General features: G+C 43.0%; 1 protein-coding gene across 12 annotated transcripts in view; it reads left to right on the forward strand.

The window, feature by feature from the left end:
• SHISAL1 (shisa like 1) overlaps positions 1-24,233 on the forward strand; it is a 198,603-nt gene that overhangs the window by 88,191 nt on the left and 86,179 nt on the right. Inside the window, exon 1 of one of the 12 annotated variants that reach the window (XM_074590837.1) lies at positions 22,969-23,216. The exons of 5 other annotated variants lie outside the window; for them this stretch is intronic. The gene's annotated coding sequence lies outside the window, so the exon portion shown is untranslated. Of the gene's footprint in view, positions 1-22,968; positions 23,217-23,512; positions 23,781-24,233 lie in introns of those variants that run through there. 6 more of the 12 variants (XM_074590795.1, XM_074590825.1, XM_074590788.1 and 3 more) reach the window with 6 other exon arrangements.

Consider the following 24,233-nt stretch of genomic DNA (forward strand, 5'->3'; position numbering starts at 1 on the left):
GCTTGGGAGAAAGAGCTGTGACAAGCCTTGCTGGGCTTCTCCCTCTAGCTTGGGAGCCAAATTTAGCTCAGGCTTCAGCCTTGGTCCTTGTTTGGTCTATACTGCAGGAATGCCCTGTCTGGCCATGCACCTCGCTGATCCTGACTTTGTCTGCTGATCTTGACTTTGTCTTCATCACTTGACTTCCTGACTTGGTGCCATGGAGCTGCCCCGTCAATGTGGTCACGTCTGGAAATCACGTAACTCTTGTCTGACCCTGGTTAACACCAGCAGACACTCTCAGCTCCCCTTGCACGGATACCATGGTTCTGACCCCTTGTTGGTGAGGACACTGCCACAGCTTGTCTTGCAGTTGCCCTCAGCTCCCTGCAGCCTGACCTTGCTGCTCCTTGACATTTGGTAGTATCTCTCCATTCATCTGCTAAATATCACATTGCAATGAAAAAGCAGGGCTTCGCTTCTCAACCAAGCAAACTAAAGTGTATTTGAGATGGAGGCAGGGGTGGGGCATGGCGAGAAGATGTGACATCCTGGTCAGGAGTTTTTCCAACATTTAGCACCTTCTCCAATCATTTGGTCTTTCGCTTATGGCAGGGTAGCAAGCACTTCGTAGGGACATGGAAAATGGAGACAGAAAAACTGGTGGTTTTTAACTGATGTCAAAATATTCCTTCCTGTTATTGCTTCCTCATAATATGTTTGCCAAACACAGCACATAAGTACTTGTAACACAGACTTGGGCTTGAACAAAAGGTATTTGATACTGTGGGAGCTGTATCTCGTCACAATGAGACTTTACATGCAAAGATTATTTCCTTTCCCGTATCAAACGCGGATAGAAATGACTGAAGAAAAATAAGCCTATTGCCACAAATCATAAACTTTTGTATTAAGGCTCCTGTTAGTACATTTCATGTGCCACATTGTTATACTCAAGGTCTGAGCATTTTTGAAGAGCTATGACCAGAAAATAGGGACAGGGAATCTCAGATCCCGGGTGAGAGGAGGTAGGAAAACAGGAGGAGGGACTGGGCCTGTGGAAGAGAGGGGACTCGTAGGAGCAAAGGGGGAAAAAAATGAAAGGTAATGGAAGAAAGACAGAGAAAAGCTCTAGATGAACAGAAATCACAGTACTCCATAGCTCACCAACCTGTATTACCTTTATTTCCTTTCAGCCCCCCTCTCCCCCCATCAGTGCATCGTTCAGGTTATTCACACATCACATAGTACCATTCTGCCAAAGCAGCTTTTTCCTATGCTTCCAACACATGGAGTTGCAAGCCTCCGTGGAGTCCAAGAAACCAGACAGGATGGCACAGAGGGGGTTTCTGCAGACACGCCTTTTCAAAAACAAAGTTAGTGCTTTCCTGCAGGGAAACCACGTCTTTGGTGTACTTCAGTGCTGAGATAACATTGTACTATCTGCAAACAAATTATCTGTATTGATCTGTCTAGTTAGGTGTGCTTGCCAACATGTCATTAACTCCCCACTACAGCTAGAGGAACCAAAGACACCTCATGTAACTGATAACATGATTTAAATGCATCCTTCGTAGCAGTGTTTCATTCCCCTAAGAATTCGATACTCCTTTTACTCTCTTCCTGGACCATTTCACATTCAACCGTGTAGTAAACTTGCTATACCTATTCCAGGAGATAATAAAGCATGCGTTTGGAGCAGAAAAGCTTACTAGACGTGTTAGTCACAGCCACTGGTTAAGTTTTAATATACAAATAGGGTAGACAACTGTAGCAACTAGAAGGAACTTGGTGTAAAACAAACCAAAAAAAATTTGTAGAAATATTAAAACTTTTTTCAGGTTTCTGCGAGGGTTGCACTTTGTAACCAACTTTGAATTAAAGCTGGGCTGAAAAGTTCATAGGGAAGCACGGTTTCCCCTGCATAGCATATTTCCTTGAAAAGTCTGATCTCTCTTCTTGTTTGTCTTTTGCCTAAATCTTTAAAAATAATTGTCTTAATACTGTCTTAATACACTGTGTTCCCTAACATAGTTTCTTTTTTTATCACAGGCTAACTTCCTTCTTTTTTTTTTAAGGGGAATTTGAAAAATGTTCCAATCAGTTCCTGAGGTTTAGCACTCAATGTTGGTTTAGAAGACAGTAACTTATGAAAATTAATTTTATTTTTATCCAAGGGGGTAAAAACTTCTTGAAGGAGCGGGGGTGGGTGGATGGGCATAGTTTCAGAGACTGCTTTTCTCTGTATTCTCAGGAACTCTTACAATTGCAGAATGACCTCTTCTGAAGTTCCCCCATATGTCTGATCTAACATATCCCTGCAGGCGGTTGAGTCACCATCCCTAGAGGTATTTAAGAAATGCGTAGATTTGGCACTTCAGGGCATGCTCTAGTGGCAGAGATTGTAGGGGTTTTTTTGTGTCTGTATGGTTGGACTCGATGATCTCAAAGGTCCTTTCCAACCATGAAGATTCTATGATTCTATGTTTCTCTTCAGCTAGGTACAAAGCTTTTGCGCTCGATCGATCGTCAATATTCTGCCTTTGATGTCATTCTTCCATGGTATTGGTGTTTATTAGGCCTTTCATGTTTTAGCTGCTGCTTCTACCTGGGCAATTGTGTCCTCTTGAGCTTGGAAAAACAGAGAAAAGAGGCACTGTTCCCCACGTCTTTCAGTTACTTGAGAGCTTGCAGCAAATAGTTACCTCCTCGCCCAGCAGAGGTTTCCAAGGAGGGAAGGACTGTCAAGGATTCCTGCTGCAGAGTGCAAAAGGATATGGTACAGAGAACACCACAAAATCAGAAGAAACAAAAGGAAGTCTTAAAACAAGATGCAGTTCAGCAGTGAAATTCCTTGCCCTGGGAAATTGTGGGTGATGACAGTTTACGCAGCTTAAAGAGGACATTTGACAGGTTAATATAAGAGAAATACAATTGAAGGTTGTTAACTACAAAGGATGCCCCTGAGCCACAGACTGTTAGAAATTGGAAGAATATTGCAGGAAAATGTCACACCATTTTTGTTCCAATACTTGTTCTCCCCATAGACAGGTATTTCTGCCTATTGTTGGAGACTGGGTACTGGCAGAGATGGTCCTTTGATCTGACCCAGGACAGGTGGTCTTGCGTTCCTGAGCAAGGAACCATCTTAACCAGAGAGGGAGGGTGGGGTGTTTATTTTTGGCTTGGGTTCTTTTCTGGGATGGAAGGTCAGAGGACAAAATTGGACATAAAGAATGAGGGATAGAAGTTCTTCTGTAAGGTGTTGGAGTTTTTGTCTTATCAAAACTTCAAATACCAAATGTGCCTGGGTTCTTTAAACACAGCATGCTTTCCCATTTCATCTTGCCTTTTTTCCTTTTCTAATCTGAACTTACCTGACTATCTAGAGAGTCCTGGATTCCTTTAAACTAACTTCAAGTACCTAGCTAAAGAATCTATATTTGGATCAAGGTCACTGTAGGGTCCCTTTGCAGTCAATGAGGAATGCTAGGCACCTCCAGTGGGTGATTCATATCATAGGTGGGCTGCATCTCCCTCAGGAAGCATGAATTAACTATGTAGGAAGCCTAACATGACCTTGTTTCTAATTTAAGCGCAACAGCTAAGTGTCTAACGTTTCAAGGCCTCAAGTTAGGTAGGAACAGAACTTACTATCCTTGTACCTTATATCCTTTTAGAGATTTATTATGTGCATGTGTTGTGAAAAGTCACCAGCTCTTTCAAACTTCTAATCCACAGAAACCATGTCACAGCTGTCGCCACATGAATATAAAGTCAAAATCTACAATACGCAAAAATAAAAGACAGATGCTTAGGATCTTCCATTTCCAGATAGTTTTCATATAAGAAGAACATTATCAGGATAAACCAGAACAAGTTTAACAGGCAGAATAGAGCATACATAATACCACTTAAAATCAACATTTTTGCACTATACAATCAACAACACAGGTCCTGCTATAATATGTAATTAATCATTCTTCATTTTCTAAGTACAGGAAAAAGGACCCATAAGGATTTTATTTGCCATACTATTGTTATATCTGTTTCTATTGGAATTCTTTTCTGATTTAGTAATAGACCTAATTTTGTACACAATAAAATATTGTCATGATAACTTAATTTTGCATTTTCCTAGGAAAGAAAAAGCAGATGCATAAATGAGATTTCCTGTAAGCAATCTAATGGAATGTGATTCTTAAAAATGAACACTTAACAATTCTTACTTGTAATACACATGGAGTAACAATACAGTTACTGTAGCTTTCCTTTTCGAAGCACGCAAGAATTTACAATATTGCTTCTACCACAAGCAGCAGAACTCTAGAAACCATTATTACAAATTTTACTTTTCTTCTCAAGACCTTCATTAGAGGAGCAAGAGCATTTCTGAGTTCTCAGTTTTGGCAATATCCACACAAAGAGTATGAGAGTTAAGTGCTGTTTCTCAAGATTTTACCAATTCAGGTTTCATTTTATGAAGGGATAATTCATATATACTTTGTGCAGTGTTTTCATAGGTGGTTTATCCAAAAGGGGTTTTTCGCAGTAATGCTTTTATGTTTCTTTTGTCTGGAATGTTCCAAGTATTCTCATTTTGCAGATGAGAAGACTCCTGTTCAAGTATCCTCAGATCTATACACTGAGGCTCATCTCTGTTTCTTCATTGATAGTGGCCATTTCTCTTGAGATTGCCACAAAGCACCAGCTGGCACAGGTTTTCATATAAATACTAGAGGTCAGTCTATAACAATTATCTGGGAAGACCATGTTAGGGTCCACTCCGCTCCCTCCAAAATAAACTTTTTAACGCATAGTAGTGACTTTTCATCCCAGAAGTAACCCGTCATGACAAGGGGCACAGCCTCAGTTTAACAGTGGACCCCAACACAGTCAGTAAATCTTGAGATCTTGACTGTTTATTGCATAAGTTGATACATATGAGTGCAGTAGTATAAAGAGATAATACCTGAACTAGATACCTGTCTCTGTGCTAAAAGCAATGTAGTTTCCTTAGCCTGATACTTCAGTTGGGCACTTTATCAGTTCATTTGGAGACAGCTGAGGCATTTCTACGTGGTGTTGTGTGTTACAGCTCGAACCTGTCCACAGAAAAATCCTCTCCTAGAAAGCCATAAAAAACAGGAGCAGTTCTGATTGCCCCAGAACTGTTTGTGGACCTTCCTTCCCAGCAGTCAGTTCTCAGTCCCGTATAGAGCACAGAGCTGGGACGGAAAGAGTGAACAGTCTTTTTATCCGTTAAATCACAAGGGGATCTTAGGGAGCAAGAAACGCTTGGCCAACTCTGAGTATGGCCAGGATGATGGTATCCTGAACAATAATCGGAAGTGGCTGGAACCATGGTGTTCTGTCTCATGCTGAAGACAGCAGTTGTGTCATTTTCCAGCTTTTTGACTCTTTCTCAGCAAATTGGTATTCTCCAACGGTTTTCTATTCCAGCGCCGACTCGGCTTTACCCAGTTTTAGTTGGAAGGCCTGACGGCAGCTCAGCCATGGCCCTGGAGTAATGCCAGCTCCTCTTAGCATGTCTTGGAATTGTGTGTGAACACCAAGAGAAACACATGTTCTTGTACAGCTCCCAGAAGCAAGACTCACCAGCAAAGCTTAATCATAAATCACAAAAATAGAGCTGCAAAAGACCTCAGGATGTCATTTAGTTTATCACTTTGCCCAAGGAAGAATCAACTGTATCTACCTCATTCAAAACAAATGGTGGTACAACCTGTTGGGAAACACTTCCAGTGCTGGTTTCAAGCATACAGCCTGCCTTCCTACGTTCCAGAAAGTTTCTTTGAAATTTCTCACCATTGCGAATACAGATTGAAACACAGTGATTATTGCAGTATGGTGAATCAAGCGTCAATGAGCTGCTGGATCTTTAAGCATTTTCCTTAAAACACGTTTTCTGTAAAGGCAGACAAACGTGCAGTCAGGCCTATGAGATGAAAATGGCAATTTTATTGTTAAACTTTATGTTGTAGAATGATCAAAATCAGCGGTTTTAATGGAAGCTGAACGGGATGTTGAAAACTCTTTTGAACCCTGGCTATTCTGAAGCTCCTATCTCACCCACTTCCTTCTCCTCTTTAGAAACCTAACTGCTCTGTTGCAATCATGTAGAAAAACTTCCCATGGGAAAGTAACCAGTCTTTGCTAGAGTAATGGAAAGTGAAGGGTTTTTTCTGTCCATTTGCCCAAGATGTTACCGCCCTTTTAACACTCAATAAGTAAAAAATTTTCCCCAAAGCGTTTAAAAAAATTGGAAACAAAGTTGACCTGTGGTGTCAAATATTAATTAAACGGAACAGTCTCCTGCTTCTTCCTGGAAAAAAGCTCTTGCTGTACTGAAACGTACCTCTTGCTGCAGATCTTGTTTTGCTTGTGAGGTACAGTTGTTGCATAAGTAAGTTGTCGCACAAAGGGTGAGATGCTGCCTAACAGAACAGTATCTGCTTTCTTGAAACAGCTTTTCAACACACTCTCTCTATGTGACTGTATATGTGATATGGCTCAGCTCATTATCGTTAACCAATGATAATAAATAAAGAGAATAAAAGTTAGTGTGCTTAAGACAAACGTGTTCTAATTTAAATTTATTTATACACAATCTGTGCTTCCAGCAACAATTTCAGATTTTTTTTGGCGGATGGTTGGGGGCCAGTCATTGGATTCAGAATCCAAAACCGTTATCTTGCCAGGTTATTTTCTTGTTCATTAAAAGGTAAGAAAGGTAAGAATTTAGCTAAATCTCCTTTCCTTCATTTTTTCCTCATGATCTTCTCTTATTTTTCCTTTTCTCATAAATACCTGGACTACTTTTAGCAAATAAATATTTTCAAAGACAACTATATCCATTTCATTTGCATTCCAGTTATAAGAAAAATAGCTTTCCTTCCTCTCATATTTCCATGTAATTTCTCTTTTTAAAAATAATTTTTTCTCCCTTTGTGTCTTTCTTCCTGGAAATTTTATTGCAAATCAATACTTGAAATCTCCCAAAGAACGTAACATTCCAAATAAGAAAAAAGAAGAACTTGTTATGCTAAATGTCTTCCAAAGAGATTTCTTTTTACGGGAATATAAACACAGAATGTTACAACTCAGATCCTTCTATGCCTCTGAGCCTGTCATTATTTATAAAAATAATGAAGCCTTACCTATGCCATGGCTATACACTCCTGATTTCATTTGCAATCATAAGCACTTCAAGTACTGGAGGTACCAGCCGTGCTTAAACTATGAGCTGTTTGAGAAAAGTGCAGTTTTATTTGGTCTGTGATTGTACAATGCCTACCACAGCCTGATCTGGATCTGTTGCTTAGACTCAAAAGGCAATATACCAATACACATAGCAAATTACAATGAGAAAACCGCTCAGTTCACTTGAGACTGAAAACTCTCACCCTATTCTGCACCAGCATCTGAGCAGTTAGCATCACGCTCATGGAGACAGAGGGAATCCTTAGCCTAGCAGCTTCCCCACACGTTTGGAGCTCGGCAAATGATGAATTAATAAGCGTGGTTTGCCTTTTCTTTCCAGTAAGGATTGTCTTGCAGCAAGGCACCACAGAGGGCCTTGGGAGATGGTGGTTCAGTTTCTGATGTGCTCTACAGATTTCTTGCGAAGCTTGAGAGAAATCATTCACTCTGCCTTTGTCTCGGCACTAAACTTCTAAAAAGCAGATTTCGGTGTTTTCTTCTTCTGCTCTGATCTTTTCTAAGCACTCGTAGTATGAGTGATTCTAAATGGGGAGAATAGCTTTCTTTGCCCAGAGTCTAACCCAATGGGAGTCCAGTATCAGTGGGGATGTTAGGCTGTACCGCAGTAGAAATTATGGAAACATTAGTGATTATTCATCAGTCATTCAGTTACGTAATTCAAAGTTAGATACACACTCAGTGCTTTACAAATAGATGAAAGTGAGCCATATTTCTAACCAAAGAATGATCTTAGAAAATTATGACATACAGCGTCTAGAGTGGAGTGACTCAGGCTCATATACTTTACTAATTATTTATTTACCAAAAATGCATTTGTTCAACAGTCACAATTCTTCACTGATTTGACTGATAGTTCAAAAATGGAAAAAATATTAGAAATATAAATATGCTGCAATTCATTGTTTTCAAACAAGAATTTTCAGGTTTTGCCTTCAAAATTATCTTAAAGTTGCCAACATTTAATTTTTTAAAAGGATTAAAGAATGAAAGATAACACTTCTGTTCTGGTCAGCCAAAATATTTAGTAATTCCAAATTATTTTTTTTATAATCTGTGTTATTGAAGAAAAAAAAATGTTGCGTTTAGCCCAGTAAAAATGTAAGGTAGCAGGCACTCCGCTGGTCTGGCTTACAACAGGCAATTAGCAGTGAAGCCGGCATATGTCATTGGTTGGACTATCTAGCTGACTGGGTGTTCTTGGATTTTTTATAAGCCAAACTGTTAAGAAACTGCCTCTGCAGATTTCCAGAGCTTTATTGCCATGAATATAAGAGCAAATGTCACGAACAGAGTCAACTTTCTTAAATAAACAGTGTCTCAAAATCTATAAGGAGCTGCGCTCTTGTCCACATTTACAGTTCAAAGGGTCTTTTCCAACATTTTTTAATATCAAGGATGAACTGGATTCTCATTTAATATAGTGTTATGTTCCTTATAAAGGACAACACGGTAATAACATGATATTGCAGTTTATATTCATACTCATGTATTATTTAGTATTTCTCTTTCTGAGTCACTAATTATTTGACAGTGCCTACGTGTATCAAGTAATACTGCCATTCAATCAGAATCAAAAGGCTCAGTTCACTTTGGCCAAGTAACAAGCTCCTTCTATTGCCAAACATAGCCCCATACATTTTAATGGGTTGCCATTGATCGCAAGGGCAGAAGACGTTACTGAATGCTAGTCAGCAGAAATTACAGAAATGTTATGTAGGAGAAGACAGCACAGCTAGAGAGACAATTCTCCCGGTACATCTTTTTGGTGTCTTATTTCCTGGGCAAGCACAAAGGCCTCGTTGGCTGTGTCTTAAAGTAATCTCCTCTGTGCTCTGACAATGATACACCAGTATAAATCATCCAGTTTCTGCCAGAGCCTGAGCTACTGTGCACATACATCTTACATAAATGAAAGTGAGTGAAGTCAATCATATTATTTTGTCTCTCTAAGTGAAAGGTAAGTTCAATTAATTCAGATTGAAGCATCACCAGCCCAGCCTAACTTCTTTCTTCTCTCTAACCAGCCTTACATGGAAGAATGAAAATGGAAAGTTATTTTAAATACTGCATGCTCACCTTGGTCTCAACAAAACCCACATCTCTCTTCTTTTTTCATTTACTGACACTGAGGTTTATGTTTGCCTGCCAATTCACAGATCATTTGTTCTTCAGACTGTAGTAAGCTGACATTTTGGAAAAGCAATTTTTTTCTTATGAAGGAAGGAGTTGGACACCTTAGCAGCTTTTTGTCATAGATAGTCAAGGTGACTACAAACTTGAATTTATTATGGAGAACGTGTATATTCCAACACCAGCCATGGCGGTTTCTTGAATTCGTATCCCAGTTTTCATTGTGATGCCAATTTAAACTACCGCAGGAACAAAAAGAATGAGATCAGCAACTAGATTTGCCTGTAGCTGAAGTACATGGTGTAAGCTCCTCCTAGAGATAAACCACCAGGCTCACTAAACTATGAGTATGACTTATCAAAAATAATGATTTTATGTCATAGGAACCTGTAGGTCTCCCTGCTGATTCTACGTTAGTAATTGTATCTTTCCAAACCTAAATAGTATTTCAATTGATGCTGCTCTGAAACAGCTTTATATATGTATCTACTATAACAAGGAAAGAAATTAAACTTAAAAATACATTTCTTAATAAACGAGAGAAGCTTCCTTCTGTCTGGTATTGTTGAAAATGTAGCCAGGAGACTTATCATGAAGGGAAAATAAGGACATCGTTTAGGGAAGACAGAGAGGGGGAAAATGCCATTAATGAGACAATATAATACTCAAAATTAAAACTCAAAATTAAAACAGCTATCATCATTTAGCCTGCAAATAACACTGAAAATACTGATTTCAGTTTATGAATGCAGTAAGACAGTAGGGGAGTGGGGCATCCTTCTGCTAAAATAACAGTTGTCAGGAAATTGAAGGCATTGGGAATTTTGTTTGGCTTCATGAACCATGCGCTGTCGTGCTATATTCCTTAAACGTGGCCAGCGTTAATTACCAATGTGGTATGTGCTGCATGCATTGACTTTGTTGACAGTAGCATATTCTGTTGACTTGAATCTCTAGTTCTTCTTTTGCGCATCGCTGTGAAAAATTTCAAAGAACATTTAACATAATTTACTATTTAGTTTTCTGCTGTTTTCCACTGTGGTACAATGCTATTTAACATATAGGGCAGCCTAACATGCAATGTGAAACGTCATGCACTTTGAAAGCCAGTACACGTGAGCCGAGTTAACAGAAATATTGTTGTAGAACGTAAGCCTGGTGCTCGTCCTCTCCGTAGCAAGCGGGGGATAGCTGTGAACAGGTGGAAACCCCCTTTCCATCACTGCAAATCACCCATGCAAAGCATTGGTGACCTGATATCTTAGGACCAGCATTTCTTATCTTCCTCCATTTCAGCTGAGGCCAATGAGAAAAACTGGAGCCTAGAATTTCTGAAAATCAGGCTCTTCAAGCCCTGTATCCTGCACCTGTTAAACCAGCATTGTCATGGATTTCGGTGGAAGGAGCACAGTCTTTCAGATTTGAAATTAGAAAGTCCTTTTTCAAGGCACTGGCTGAGAGAAATGGATCTATGCTGTGCTATATCACTTGGACACATGGATCTAGGCACATAAAGACCAAAAATCTGGATTCTTGACCTCTTCCCTCTTAAGTGATTGTTAACAGCTCGTCAAGCATAAAGTACCTGAATCGACAACATCCTACCAACTTGCTTAAGGAAGAAAAAAGCTGGAACCTCTTTGCTTGTCAGAGGAGGATAGGGAAAATATAGAGATGGAGAGAAATCAAGGGGTCTTCTTCTAATCTTATTTCTGTTGCTGAATGTCATGAGTAACTTTGCTGAAACCAGAGACAAACCGATAGTAACAGAGGGTGAAGGAAGGTCACAGAGCAGAGAAGGCTAGCCTAGCTAGTTTGGGATCTTTGCACACCCTCAGTTTAATGGTATACTTCTGTATGAAATTGGCCTGTGACTTACATGGCTTCAGATGGTTTCACTGCCTGGTCATGTCACAGGCGATGCCACCATAATTACCAACCTTACAAAAGTAAGAAAGGTCCTGAGTTTATGCCAGCTTTATGCATCTACAAGTGACTTCTGTGAACGATGAGCCAGACCCTATGGACAGGCACAAATCACTAGTCTACTGCTGTATTACCTTAACAACTGTTCCTGCTATGAAAGTCTAATAGGCATATACAGGCTTCCAAAAGAAATAATGTCTACTGAGCAGCAAATATAAGTTGTTTTGAAATGCTTGTCATAAAGCTGAGCAGAAAGCTAAAACTGTTAGGTCTTATTTCAGTAACACAGTGTTTCATTACGATCAGGGGACCCTTTCGGTGTTTTTTTCCGCATGGGCACAGCCACATAGAATTCTGCAACTTCAGCTCAAGGGAGTGAAAATCCACCGTGTCCTCTGTTCCTTTTCAGAAAAGGTTAACAGTGTCCCCACTAATGGGAAAATGCTTCACATTCGGCCTGGAAAAAGCTTAGGAGAAGTGTTTGTCCCATGGGGGACTTACACATTTTGCCTTTGTCAATGGCCTGTGTGAGTTTGTTCTCCTGCATGTTAGGGAGGTGGCTTTTTTAATTCCTCTTGTGCTGTTTCCATGAGCAGCTAGCATACTGGAGAAAATATATTGCATTCTGGGGCTCAGGGATTTGGATGGCACTATCATGGTGTTTGTAGACATGTGTTGACATGTTATATATTTTTCGTTCAGACACTCTTTCTTGTGCCTTTTGGAGTATAACGGATCACAGCAAGCACGCTACTCATTTTGAGTTAGGTAAGCTGGGAGAGGGGGAAGCAGCTGGAAAAAATAGAGGAGAGGATGCAATTTCATTATAGGATCTTCTTGAATTCATTTAATCATTTAAATTGCATGGGTGTCAGACAAGGTGGTAGTGAGTGTCTAGTCAAGGAGAGCTTTCTCTGCGCAGTGAAGTTGTCGCACAGTACTCAGATGTTTCTTTCAAAAACTGTGATTGAACAGTTTTCTGAGAGGGCACATTAAAGGTACTGCTCCTCCCTTCTTCCTCACTTAGAGACAGAGAACTAGTTAAAAGCCACTTGCTAGAAGACAGACAGAATAAACCCTCGTAGTAACTGAAAACATTAGGAAGATATAGATGCACATATACATGCTATTCCAGAGGAAGTCACTATCTTTAATAAATATTTCTTTACAGGATTTGCAATTCAAATGTTATATTGGTGTGTGAGTGGTAGAGAGAGACCTAAAATGAAAATGACTGGAAAGTAACTATTTTTATTGCAAACCGAAAGAAATGTACAAGGTAATCAAACAGCATACTCAATGAAAAGCAAATTAGATTTCTGAAACTCTTCCTGTTTTTAGTGACTCCCATGTGGCATTTGCAACACAAGCAAGGAAACTTGTTTATTTTATAAATAGCAGGCCAAATCCTTACATCTTCCCCATTGCCCTCATGCCACTCTAACACCATAGGTGATGATAAGTTGATTTAATAGCTGCTTTCTCAGCCAGCCTGCAAAGGAATAGCATCTCCCTTCAGCTGCATCCAGTGTAGAGGGTGAGCTAGAGAAAGGAGGAGGTTTGGTCACGGACAGAATATAATTTACTGGTTTGAGCTGGGCAAGGGGCAAAATCAGGCCCAGCCAGCTGCCTGTGAAAGACCATCATCTCTGGGCTGCTCTGAAATGCCAAGGGAGAGCTGAAATATGGCGTAGACAAAGAGAAGAGATCGAGTCCAACTGGTATGTTAAGACATAATTCTTTTCCTTTACAAAATATAAGATACTCTCACATTTTAATCATAATACCTGATTAGATGTGAGATAGGTTAGAAATATTGCCAGAAAGCAGGACTTTATATTTCAGTAGTGATATACATGCAAATTGATCAGCCCAGACAGATAGCCTGGGAGCCACTTTAACTAATGGCTAGCATTTTTCACTATTTCTTCAGCATTTCTGTTTTCTAAGTATTTTTGAGTTTGTAACATCAAGGAACTCGGCAGTGACTCATGTAATCTGAGTTCCCCCCCTGCCTCTCCCATCATTTCCCTGGGTGATCCTGAACAAGTTACTTCATTAATTTTAATTGGATGCTGTCACGAGAAAAGGCTTGTAGGGCTGGACGGCAAGTCTGCAGTCATTCAATCCTTGTTCAGGCAAATTGCTAGAAATTGTAGTGGGAATTTTCTGTGTCAAGACTGCAAGATTTGCCGCAACTGCATGTGCTTAAAAGGCTGCAATAGTTGGATATTGCTTCTGGTCACATGAAGGTTTATTAGAATCTGCTATTAATACTTATCTTCATGTTTGCCACTTGAACAAATTCAAAGAGGCCCTTTCTCAGTCTTTACTGGCTGATTCCAATCACAGCGGGCATTGTCAAGGGCGTCTGTATTTCTGTTAGCGGCTCTGCCCGGTGCATTCATACTCTGGGCAAGTCTTGGCAATGAAGGAAAAAAGCACAAAATAATGTATAATTTTTCTCCTACCATTGTGCAGCAAAAATGAACGAGTAGATACAGTTTCCCAGAAAATCCTATGTTCTTGTTCCCATCTCTAACTGTGCTGTGAACAGCCCAAGAGAAGGCAGCCAGGCTGGCTTCAATTGCAGGAGAAATCCAGCCAAACGCGATTCTTCAGCAGAGGAGACCAGAGACAGTTTAAATAATTCTTAGAGGATTCTTAAGTATATCGCAAATAAATGGAATGTGGAAATACTAGATTAGAATGTGAGTATTCCTGATTTACATAGCTTTGTAGAGCAAATATTGCTATTATAATTAAAGCAGTGACAGCTACTGATTAAACAATATCCTTTTAAATACATACAGGAGTACTATAAAAATATAAGAAGCATCAGAAAAACTTATTGGAACTGTGTACAATAAAGACAAAAATTAAAACAAATATTATTATTATGTTCCATCTGGATTTTCTGCAGTTCCTCTCACATTCATTTCTGGTCTTCAGGAGGCTGGGACAAGCTCTTGACATGTTGGAGGGAGGAGGTGGATGTATTTTTGAACATCTACCTTCGAAACTGAGAAATAGCTCTGAAAATATTTGTAACTTCTTTTTATTCACTCATTTGTATGTTTTTCTTTGCACATGTTTTTGCCTCAAAAGAATGTCCAGAATTCCAATGGGCAAGACCAGTCATGCTGGTAGCATTCCCCGGATGCCTTGAAAGGGCTTTAGTATGAGAGTCGACACAACAGGATTCAGAAACCCTGATGTGTAAATGCCACCATGCATTTGGGTAATAAGCAACCATGGTCACTGTCACCATGGCTGGCGTTAGAGACCTCCAGCCCTCTAATTCTGCACACACTTTATACTGGAGCCCTTAGATCCTGATAGCGAACTGGTTTCTGTTTCGTCCCTTACAGTTCCTCGTGTGTGCTTTGTTGAGTTGCTTCCCTTCCTCCTCCTTTGATTCTCCCTGTATTTGTACATTTCTTCCCTTTTCTTCTGCAACCCCTTCTTCCCCGCTTTTCTTTGGACACTCTGAAACACCTTATCTTTCCAACGTCTGCTCTCCACTAACCCCAAAGTAACCCCCAAACTGACATTTCTCTCTTTCCCTGAGGCTCTCCCCTACCACATACTGCCCCGAAGTCCAGCTTGCTCTCCCTGTTTTTGCACAGTGAGCAACTCAGCACAATGGGCATTCCTTGGTGAGTTAGGCAACCTGAGTGTGCCTCAGTACTGACTGATATGCTTTCTGGCAAAATATAGTTTATTCTGTGAGAAGAAAAAAGAAATACTTTAGCCAAGATAAACTGAAATCTCCCCCAAAAGCAGCACCCAAAACAGTCATCTATTTTTATGAAAATTATGGAAATACGAGCTTAATATTACGACATCACATGGCTAGTAATTACTACTCACAGGCACTGATATTGTTTAATGTATTTCATCCTGGAAAAAAACTCCATCAGTCATTGCTCTCAGAACACCAGAGATAAGCAGCCATCATTTAGCAGGGACAGCAAAACCACAACACCTTACCAGGTTTGTGTTGAACAGAAAAGGACCTTCGTTTTAGAAGTCTCATTTCTAATCCCTTCCTGTAGGAAGACACACAGAGCAGTATTTATCTAGCTTAGACAGAAGTGGACGAGTTTCAGCCTATGCTTCCAGAAAGAGCAGGAATTTCTAATGTACTTGGGTCACCTCTACTTGTTTTCTCCCTGGGTTTGGCTACCAGCCCATCTCTCAAAATGGTTTCTTCCATTTTCTGTCAGGGATATGTGGAGTCTTAATGTGGATGTGCCGCTCCCCCAAAAAAGTTTTTTTTCCCCTCAAAATAAACAGTGGCGCCAGAATGCATGGTTAAGGGACTGAAATACAAAGTAACCTATTTCTGCTTCTTTCACTAACAAAAAGGTGTCTGGTATAAATAAGCAAGAAGGGAAGGCGCAGCACAAAGCAAGCAAATTTGTATTGAAGTTGTACTTCAAAGTGAAGATAACATTTTCTAATACATCTGTGACCCAGATCCTCAAGGATATGTAGCTGGTTTACTCTGATGCTTAACTAATTTGAAGGATACGGGCACAAAGGATTCAGAAGGACACCAAATAACTGTCCTCCAAACTGCCTGTGGTTGGTGTGTCCATTTTTGCAAAGGTTTGCAAAGGAGGAAATTCTGAAGAGAGTATAATACAGTGCATAGCAGAGAAATTAACGTGCTGTATGAGCTCATGGGAATTTCTAGAAAATACCCAGACCCTGGGGAAAGCACTGGTGCAGTTTGGTACACTCTTCACATATTTCTAGGAATGGTTGCAGTTAAGTTAAGTACAGGAGGGGAGGATAAAGCCCTGCAGTGAGGGAGAAGCATGCCATCACAGGGAAAGTGACCATCCCAGTTTCCGTTTCAGGCAGGAGAAGAATTTTGCAAGGGAGTTAAAATTTTCCTTTTCCAGCCCTTCAGTAAGAAATCCTACACAAGAGGATGGAATACTGTTCTGGATGTAATCACTTATTCATAGACAGGGTATTTTGATTATGAGCCATGCCCATTAGTAGTAAAGGCATATTAATTGTATGGAAATCCTACCCCAAGGATGGCAATCTAAAACCGGTGAACATGGAATATCATGCAAGAGAAACCTATTTACGTGATGGTTTTATAGTTTATTTTCTCTGTGTGTCTGCTCTGCACCAACAGATTCCATGGAGATGGAATATAAAGGAAAACATAAGCAATTCTGCAAACTGTGCTTCAGTCTTTGGGTTCAGCTCACATTAAAAACCCTTTCACCCAGCTTTTGCAGTTCATTACCATACAGTAGAAAAATCCTTTTGCTGGCATGGCTCAATGTTGCACTGCCTGTTTCTCATTCAAATACTTTCTCTTTTTTTTTTTTTCCTCTGAATACTGACTTCATGGAATATTTCCAGTGAAGTGTTAAGACATAAACGATGTAAATCTTTATTATAGTATAAAGAGTAAGGAGATCCAACATCTTGGCCTCTTCTGTTGAGCAGTATGTTTTGACGCTTTCGATGTTTTAGGTTTCTCTCTGTAATAACAAGGATTAACATGATGGGCCTACAAAGAGATTACGTGAATGAACTACACAAGAGATTAGGGGAAAAATCTCATTTTGTGCACCCATCAAAATAAAACCTTTTCTGACTCACAGAAAAGCAGCCTGCCTTTTCTCCCACATTGGACCACATCCTTAAATGTCCTACAGCTGTAAGAGGACTGAAAGAGGCTGGTGAACCCAAAGCTAACCTATATTCCCAGCAAAATTCTAAACAATCTATCCTGCAAAGATCACCTATGCCAGCTAAGAAATACGAACGTGAGTCAGTCCCACGTGTCTCGTGTGTACCACCCTCCCCACCCCATAAAGTGAGCATGCAGTGAGGGAGTTAGCTGTAGAAGAGCTCCTGCTGGTTTATGGTAAGCAAATTCAACAATACAAATTCCTTCTCATTTGGAGAACCTTAAAATACTTTACAAGCAATATGTCCCACAGCACATCTGGGAGACCAGATATTTTTGTGTTTATGTTATGGATAGCTAAACTAAAACGTGTTCCACTTGTCAAGGGTACCCACAGGATAAAAGACCTTGAAAAAAAACCTCCTTGATTCCCAAGAATCTTTTGCTGTAACTACAAGAAAACCCACCCTATTTGCTATCCTCCCTGCTTTGGTTTAGTATTTCCCAGTAAAATATAGTCATCTATAGTTATTTCCATGTCAAAGGTCTCAGACTCCTTTAAAAGTTGTGGAAGACGCAATTCAGCAATAACAATCACACCCCTTAAGTGTAGCCATACTTGGAATGAAACGTAGCCACTGTTCAACAATCCAACTCTGTGTAATAATCGCTGACAGAAAGTGAACAGTGACAAAATGAAACTTGTGGAAAAACTATTATCTGATATGCATTGTACAATAATTTAAACCGTAAATGGTGGAGGATATAAAACTTGTCCCAGCATTTGCTCTATTTTCTATCTTCACGCTTCCCATTTGTTTTGCATAACTCTACTTACATTTCAATTGTTCTTCCATCACTTTTTTTTTTTCTTATTAAGGATTCCACATCCAAGTCCAAATACTGCATCTAGCTGCATGTCTTTTTTCATAACTGGAGGGTTTGGCTGGACACTGTGGCCACAAAGACCTACTTGGATTTTGTGGAGCCAAATCCTCTTTCTTTCTTTCCACTTCCTCTCTCCTCTCCCCATCAACACAAAGTTACACAGTCCCATCCAACTCTGAGTCTTTTGGAGCCAGTACCTTCTCTGCCGTGCGCAGAATAATTCAGAAGGGTGGGCTGACTTTGAAAAAATGGCGCCCTTACAGAAAAGTACAAAGATACCTTTGCTTTTAATGTCAGGCAGGAACGCTGCTTCAGATCTCCACCTTCTGCTTTACGAGTCCGTCGTAACACAATCTAAAAGCACAGATCTCTTAACCTTTTGGGAACAACAGAAATCATACAGTTGCTCCTAGGTAATCAGTAGAAAGTGAAAGAGCAAAAAGCATCTAAAACATAGAAGAGAGAGAAAGGCTGGGGACGGCCTCACTGAGCTATTGAGGGATAATCCACCCGTTGCGTAATATTTCTATATGACAAGTGTTAATGGGGTTTAAATGTCAGGTATTGTAGCATAACCCACCGTCTACACAAAGAAGTAACTGGTATTTTTCATTTGCTCACACAAAAAATAGTTACCCTCCTGTCTTTCCCTTCGGAGCAGCAGCTGGCTGGGGTGCCTGTGAGTGGGAGAGAGGTGCTGCAGTCTGACTCGCTTGGCAATCAAACGGGGGAGAGAGCATCCTGAATTCACAGTAGGCTGCTCCGTGGGAGGAGGAGTGAATGTCCTTCCCTCCTTGATAACGGGATTAACGCCAATCCCACACATTTGTGTGTGTTCTGAGGTGGATTTATCGGCGCAAGCCCTTACCACAAGCTACCACGGCAGAGGCATCTGCGCTATGTAATGTTGTGAGCCATTCTGCTTCCCTAGATGCGGGCTTGAAAGTGAATATTGTACGTATTTGTGTACGTGTGCCTATGTGTGTGTGTAAATCACACAGATAGATGTCCTTGCGCTACTAGAATTAACTACTGGTTTACCTCTGTTATTTTCTTTTTTTTTTTTCTTTTTGGAAACTCCAGCTGATTAAAACAGTAACAAAATGTTTATGCTGTAGCTAGTCCTTTCCAAAGTCATGGCTCCAGTAACGTCTACAAAAGTATATGCCAGTGTTCTTGGTTTTCATCCACTTTTTAAATATCAGTTTCTTCTTGCAAATGACACATACATATACATATATATATATCTATACTCACGTACAGCCTGGACAGCAACAGTAAGGCCTGTCCCTGAGTCATTTCCTTGACATTTAGTTCTGAAAACCATCTTTGGCAATCTTTCAGGACCATGTGGTCGTCAGGGCCGTGTCCAAACCACCTGAGTTTGGACTGCCCTGTTTGCAGTCAGCACTTTGATTGTTAATTCACTACAGATGTCAACACTTCTCATCTGGAAGGATCTAATGCCTTGGGTGTACCTTGTTAGCATGCAAGTCCCTCGCAAAAAAAAAAAAAAAAAAAATTAAAAATCCATGCAATTCCCCTTAGATGATATTTAAAGATGAGTTATGAAAGATGGCTGAAACGGTACTTGAAACCACTCTCTTTTCCACATACTATGTGGAAGCTGTGCATTTCAGATCATAACAGTCCAATGAAAACTGGGTAAATACTAAGAAAGTTGAATTAGCCATTTTGAAAATGAACATGTGCTATACTTCTGCACTTATAATGCATTATTAAGACTTCCTGACATGGCCTAGGAAAAAAGCTGTGTGTATGTTAGCAGTTAGACAGAGGGTGAAAGCGCATGGAATTCCAAGGATGGAACAATACAGCCTTGTTGGCTTTGGCAAAGTACAATCCATAGTGATGAAAACCTGAGAAATTTGGGGTCAGTCCCACAAAGGCTTACACATATGCTTATCTTTATGCATAACTCATGCATGCAAATTGTTACAGCATTTGGCCTCTGACACGGCTGCTTCAGCACAGGGTTCTGTACTGCAAAGCCCAGGGTGTGATCTTGTCCTTACTGAAATCAGTGGGACTTTCCGTGCGAGCAGTTATTTATGCGAGCCAGAAGAGCTGGCCCATAAGTGGCTAAAATAGTAAATTAGCTACTCAGATGCTGTGAACTTTAAAATAGTTCTTTCCTCTAACTTCAGAGGGAAATAAGGAATCTTTGAAGAGTGGCTCTACGCTATTTTTCATTATTATATGATACTGTGGTATCGTCCCAAGGCCCAAATGAGGTTCCCATTCAAGGCTTCTTTACACCACAATTATGCAGGCAATCACTGCCTGGATTCTAACCATCTTTTGTATTTTTATATAGAACTTCAAAATTAAAACTTTGAAGTAGCATAGGCTTAATCAGGAACACTGCCATACTCAGCAAACCTGGTCCTAATATCAGTTCCAGCACTGGTTTATGCAGGAGTGATAGATAAATCACTTGTCTTCTGTTCAGTGTCACTCTCCATACCAAGATATGTACTTGAAGTTTACACAGTGATAGAAGTCATGACTTTAAACAGCTTTTATTATATGAGGCAGGAGTGCTAGAGCAGGACGACTTGCGGCTATTTAAAAAAAAATAGGGAGAGTCTACCAACTACCCAAAATACAACATTGGTTTTATTTTGTATTTACTGCAAAAGAGCCATACAACATCAAGCAGATGATGATGAGGCTGTTGGGACACAAGCATTTGGTTGCTGCATCTGGCATTAGCATGGGATGGCAGAATCACTGATCAGGATTTAATTTTCATTTCTTGTCCTAATTTGCATTTCCTATTAATGTTTGTTGCATTTCAGCCCTGTGGGTTTGGGATCTGACCAAAAGCCAATTGAAAGCTCAAGCCAGTGAAAGTCCAGCATTTCTTTCTCTCCTCCAAAAAAGGGTCGAACAAAAATAAACGCCCTCCCTCCTGCTCTTTCCTCTCACACATATACCCACTCGAAAATGTCTGCTCCTCAGGGAACAGGCATGAGTTATACGGACTCATTCGTGTCTTATTTAAAGGAGACTCTGGCCATAGCTATTCCTTTGGTCATTCACAACAATGAAATGGATGAGGGTGAAAGTGTGTCACTCTCAGGACAAGAAGCCCAGAAAAAAAAGGAGTGGCTGAAGCCCGAGTCCCTCACAAGAACGGCTTTGAATCTTTGTGTCCATGTGGGAAGAGCTTCCGCGATACCATCTGCTTAAAAAGAAAAAAAAAAAAGGAAAAATAGGGAATAGAACAGCTTATCGCCCTTGTCCTTTCAGGGTTTAGCGAAGTTGAGAAATCAGCAAAACTACAGAATTGTAAGAAGAAAACAAATGGATGAACTAGTGGTCCGCCATTCTGTGCTCTGTAATTTTTTATGAAAAAATAACAGCAGCCCACCTAGTCATAAGGAGTTTTATTTGGTGTCTGTAACAGAATTAGTCCCAATGGGACAGTGTAGCCTAGTTTTACGTGGCTGTGTAACGAGACATCCTACTATGAGAAATTGGCACAAGCTGACAGGGGACCTTGCTTTCTGTTTGAAATCATTCAACTCTACAGTTTTTGAACAACTGGCTAAATTTGCTAATGGGAAGAAAGCCGTGGTTTATATTCTTGCCTGATGTGAGAAGTACATCTGCAATCGCTCCTTTCCATGTGTAACACCTGTGCAGAAAGTGCATTTCACCTGCTTGAATATTCAAAACATGTCACTTCACACAAGATTATGTATGAAATAAAACATGTCAGGGAGACAGACTAGGTTTAAGAAATGACGCTTTACTTCCTCCAGGTCATAATTATCGGGAAGCAGTTATGTTAACACTATGTTATCAAGCAGCCTAATTTAAACATAGCTACATAGCTCCATCCCCAAGCAGTAAATAACGTACATGTGGTGAGCATGAGTCATCACTCTTGCAAGAGTGTCTGTGGAGCTCCCTGCTTTGCACGATTTACGCATTAAAATGTAAATGGAAAGTAGTTTTTATTATAATCTGAATTCATATGAGAGACATCATTTATAGATGTTGGTTTAAAGCAGTCTCCTTCTCTGAGGTCACGACCACCTGTTGGACTACGGAGCTGCGGCGCAGGAGGAGGGAGGGAGGGAGGGAGGGAGAGAGAGAAGGGGAAGCTTTGGAAAAGTGAGCCCGTAGATCAGCGTACATCTGCCTCTTCTTCCTCTCCCCGAGATGCTTCAGGCTTTGCCTCGGAGGGGCAGCTGCTGCCGCCGCCGCCGCCGAACGCCCGCTGGGCGGGCAGACCCTGCCTGTTTTAATTCCCGGAGGGACGCAGGACTCGGAACTCTTACACCGTTACGATAAGCCGAGGCTGGCTGCGTGCGTCACGCTAACTCCTAGGAGATGCCGTGCCGCTGCCCTCCCGCACCCTCCCCCTCCCCGCCTGCCGTGGCGACCACCGGCCCGCCGCCGCTCGCCACCCCCTGGGCGAACAGCACGCGGCCTGCGCCGCCAGCCGCCGGGATGGACGGACGGACGGGGCACGCCCGCCCCGGCCCGGCAACCGTCTTATAACGGGTTTTCCGAAGGGTTCGGGAGCGCACAGACTTTTCGCGGGGGTTCTCCGGGCCCCCGAGCGGGCAAACCGCGCCGAAGGCAGCGCAGGACGCAGAGCCAGGGCTCTGATCCCTCCGATTAAAAACGTCCCCGGAGAGGATTGCTTCTTAACGGGCCGCTGAGTCCTCCCAGAGCAATTTAAAATCGCCGAACCACTATTTATTAATGTAATGCTCTTAAAACTCAAAGTACGCTTAATCCCCGGCGCACTGGTAACGAGCGGGGGGGAGAAGGGGGGACGGGGGACACACGGACACGAAGCGTGGAGGGGGCTCCGGCCGTCAGGAGACGGGCAGGGGCCGACGCCTGGCTGCTGCCCTCCCGGGGGCGCCGGCCCGACGGGGAGCCCCGGGCCGGGTAGAGCCCGGTCGCGGGGAAGCCGCCGCGCCGTCGCCTCCTGGCCCCCGGAGAGGGGACCGAGCCGCCCGCCCGGCCGCTCGCTAGTGACACAGAGCAGACTTTGCCGGGGGAAAGCCGCCCCGTGGGCACCGCACACTGCCCGCACCTGACCCGCTAACTCCCCCCCCTCGTCCCTCCCTCTCTTCCTCCTCCCGCAGGAGGGCGGGGGGCGGCGAGCCGCAGAGGCGGCCCCGGCTCTTTGGCGGGGCAGCCAGTGCCGGCAGCGGCCGTGCGGCTCGCCTCTCCTGAGCGAGCCCCGCAGGAGGAGGAGGAGGAAAGAGGAGGAGGGCATGGGGTCCGCCCCGCGCACCCGCTAGGTTTCACCTCCACCGGTGATGCCGCGGCGGCCGCCGGCGCTGCCTCTCCCCTTCCCCACCCCGGGAGGACGCCGCCGGGCTTTCCTGAGGTGAGTGGCCACCTCCGGGCGGCTCTGCCGAGCCGGGGCAGGGGTCAGTGCGGCCAAGACCCCCCAGCCGAGCACCGGCAGCCCCCGCAGGGAAGGAGCGCCGGGTGCTGCCCGGCCGGGCGGGCGGGGAAGTTTGCGGGTGGGACAGCGGAGCCGGCAGCCGGCGCAGGGAGAAGCGCGGCGCGACCGCTCCTGCGCTTCATCTGTTGTTAGCGGGGACGTGCGTGGGAGTGGGAAGGCACCTGGAGAGCCGGCCCCAGGTGGAGGGAGAGCAGCTGGTTGGAGCGTAGGCGGGGGGAGGAAAGGGGAAGGTGGAGAGCGGGGAAGCAGGCGGGGACAGGAGCGGGACGGGGGAGCCGCAGAGCGAGGAGATGGGGAAGGAGGTGGCGGTTCCCGAGCACCGGCGCCTCTTCCCCCGGCTCCTGGACTGAAGCACTGCGCTCGGCTCCGGGCCCCGCTGCTACCCCTGGCCCCGCGTCAGTTTTCCTTCGAGAGGTGGGGGCGCTGCGCCGCGCAACTGTTGGGGGAAAAAGCGGCTGTGCCCCGAGAGCGACTTAGCACAAGGTTAGGGCTTGGGGCTTGAGGTTGGGGCGGGGGGGGTTGGCGGATCGCGGCTTCTCTGTTCGCTCCCGGGCGCTGCCGAGGAGGGAGACCTGCAGGCGCCGTGTCCCGGGTTCCCGGTAGCGCCGCGTCCGCCTCGCCGGCCGGCAGCGGGGCAGCGGCGCTGGCCCGGCCTGGGTAGGGTTGGGTCGGGTCGGGCGGCCGCCGGCTTTCCCCTGCGCGGCACGGCGGCGGCTGGCGTTTGGGAAACTTTGTGAGCGCCTGCCGGTGCGCCCAGGAAGGCAAGGCGGTATGTAAACAGCGCGGCTGGGGGACCCGGCGGAGAGCGTAGGCTGCGGGATGGCCGTCGTGTGTTTGTCTGCCCGTTATCTCAGCTGCTGGCAGTCGGTTTGTTACGTGTGTGTTTGGGTTTTGAGTCAATATTTATTTACAGGACTCAGGTATTAATCACTCGTG

Source organism: Larus michahellis, chromosome 1 (genome assembly GCF_964199755.1).
Source record: "Larus michahellis chromosome 1, bLarMic1.1, whole genome shotgun sequence".
NCBI lineage: Eukaryota > Metazoa > Chordata > Aves > Charadriiformes > Laridae > Larus > Larus michahellis.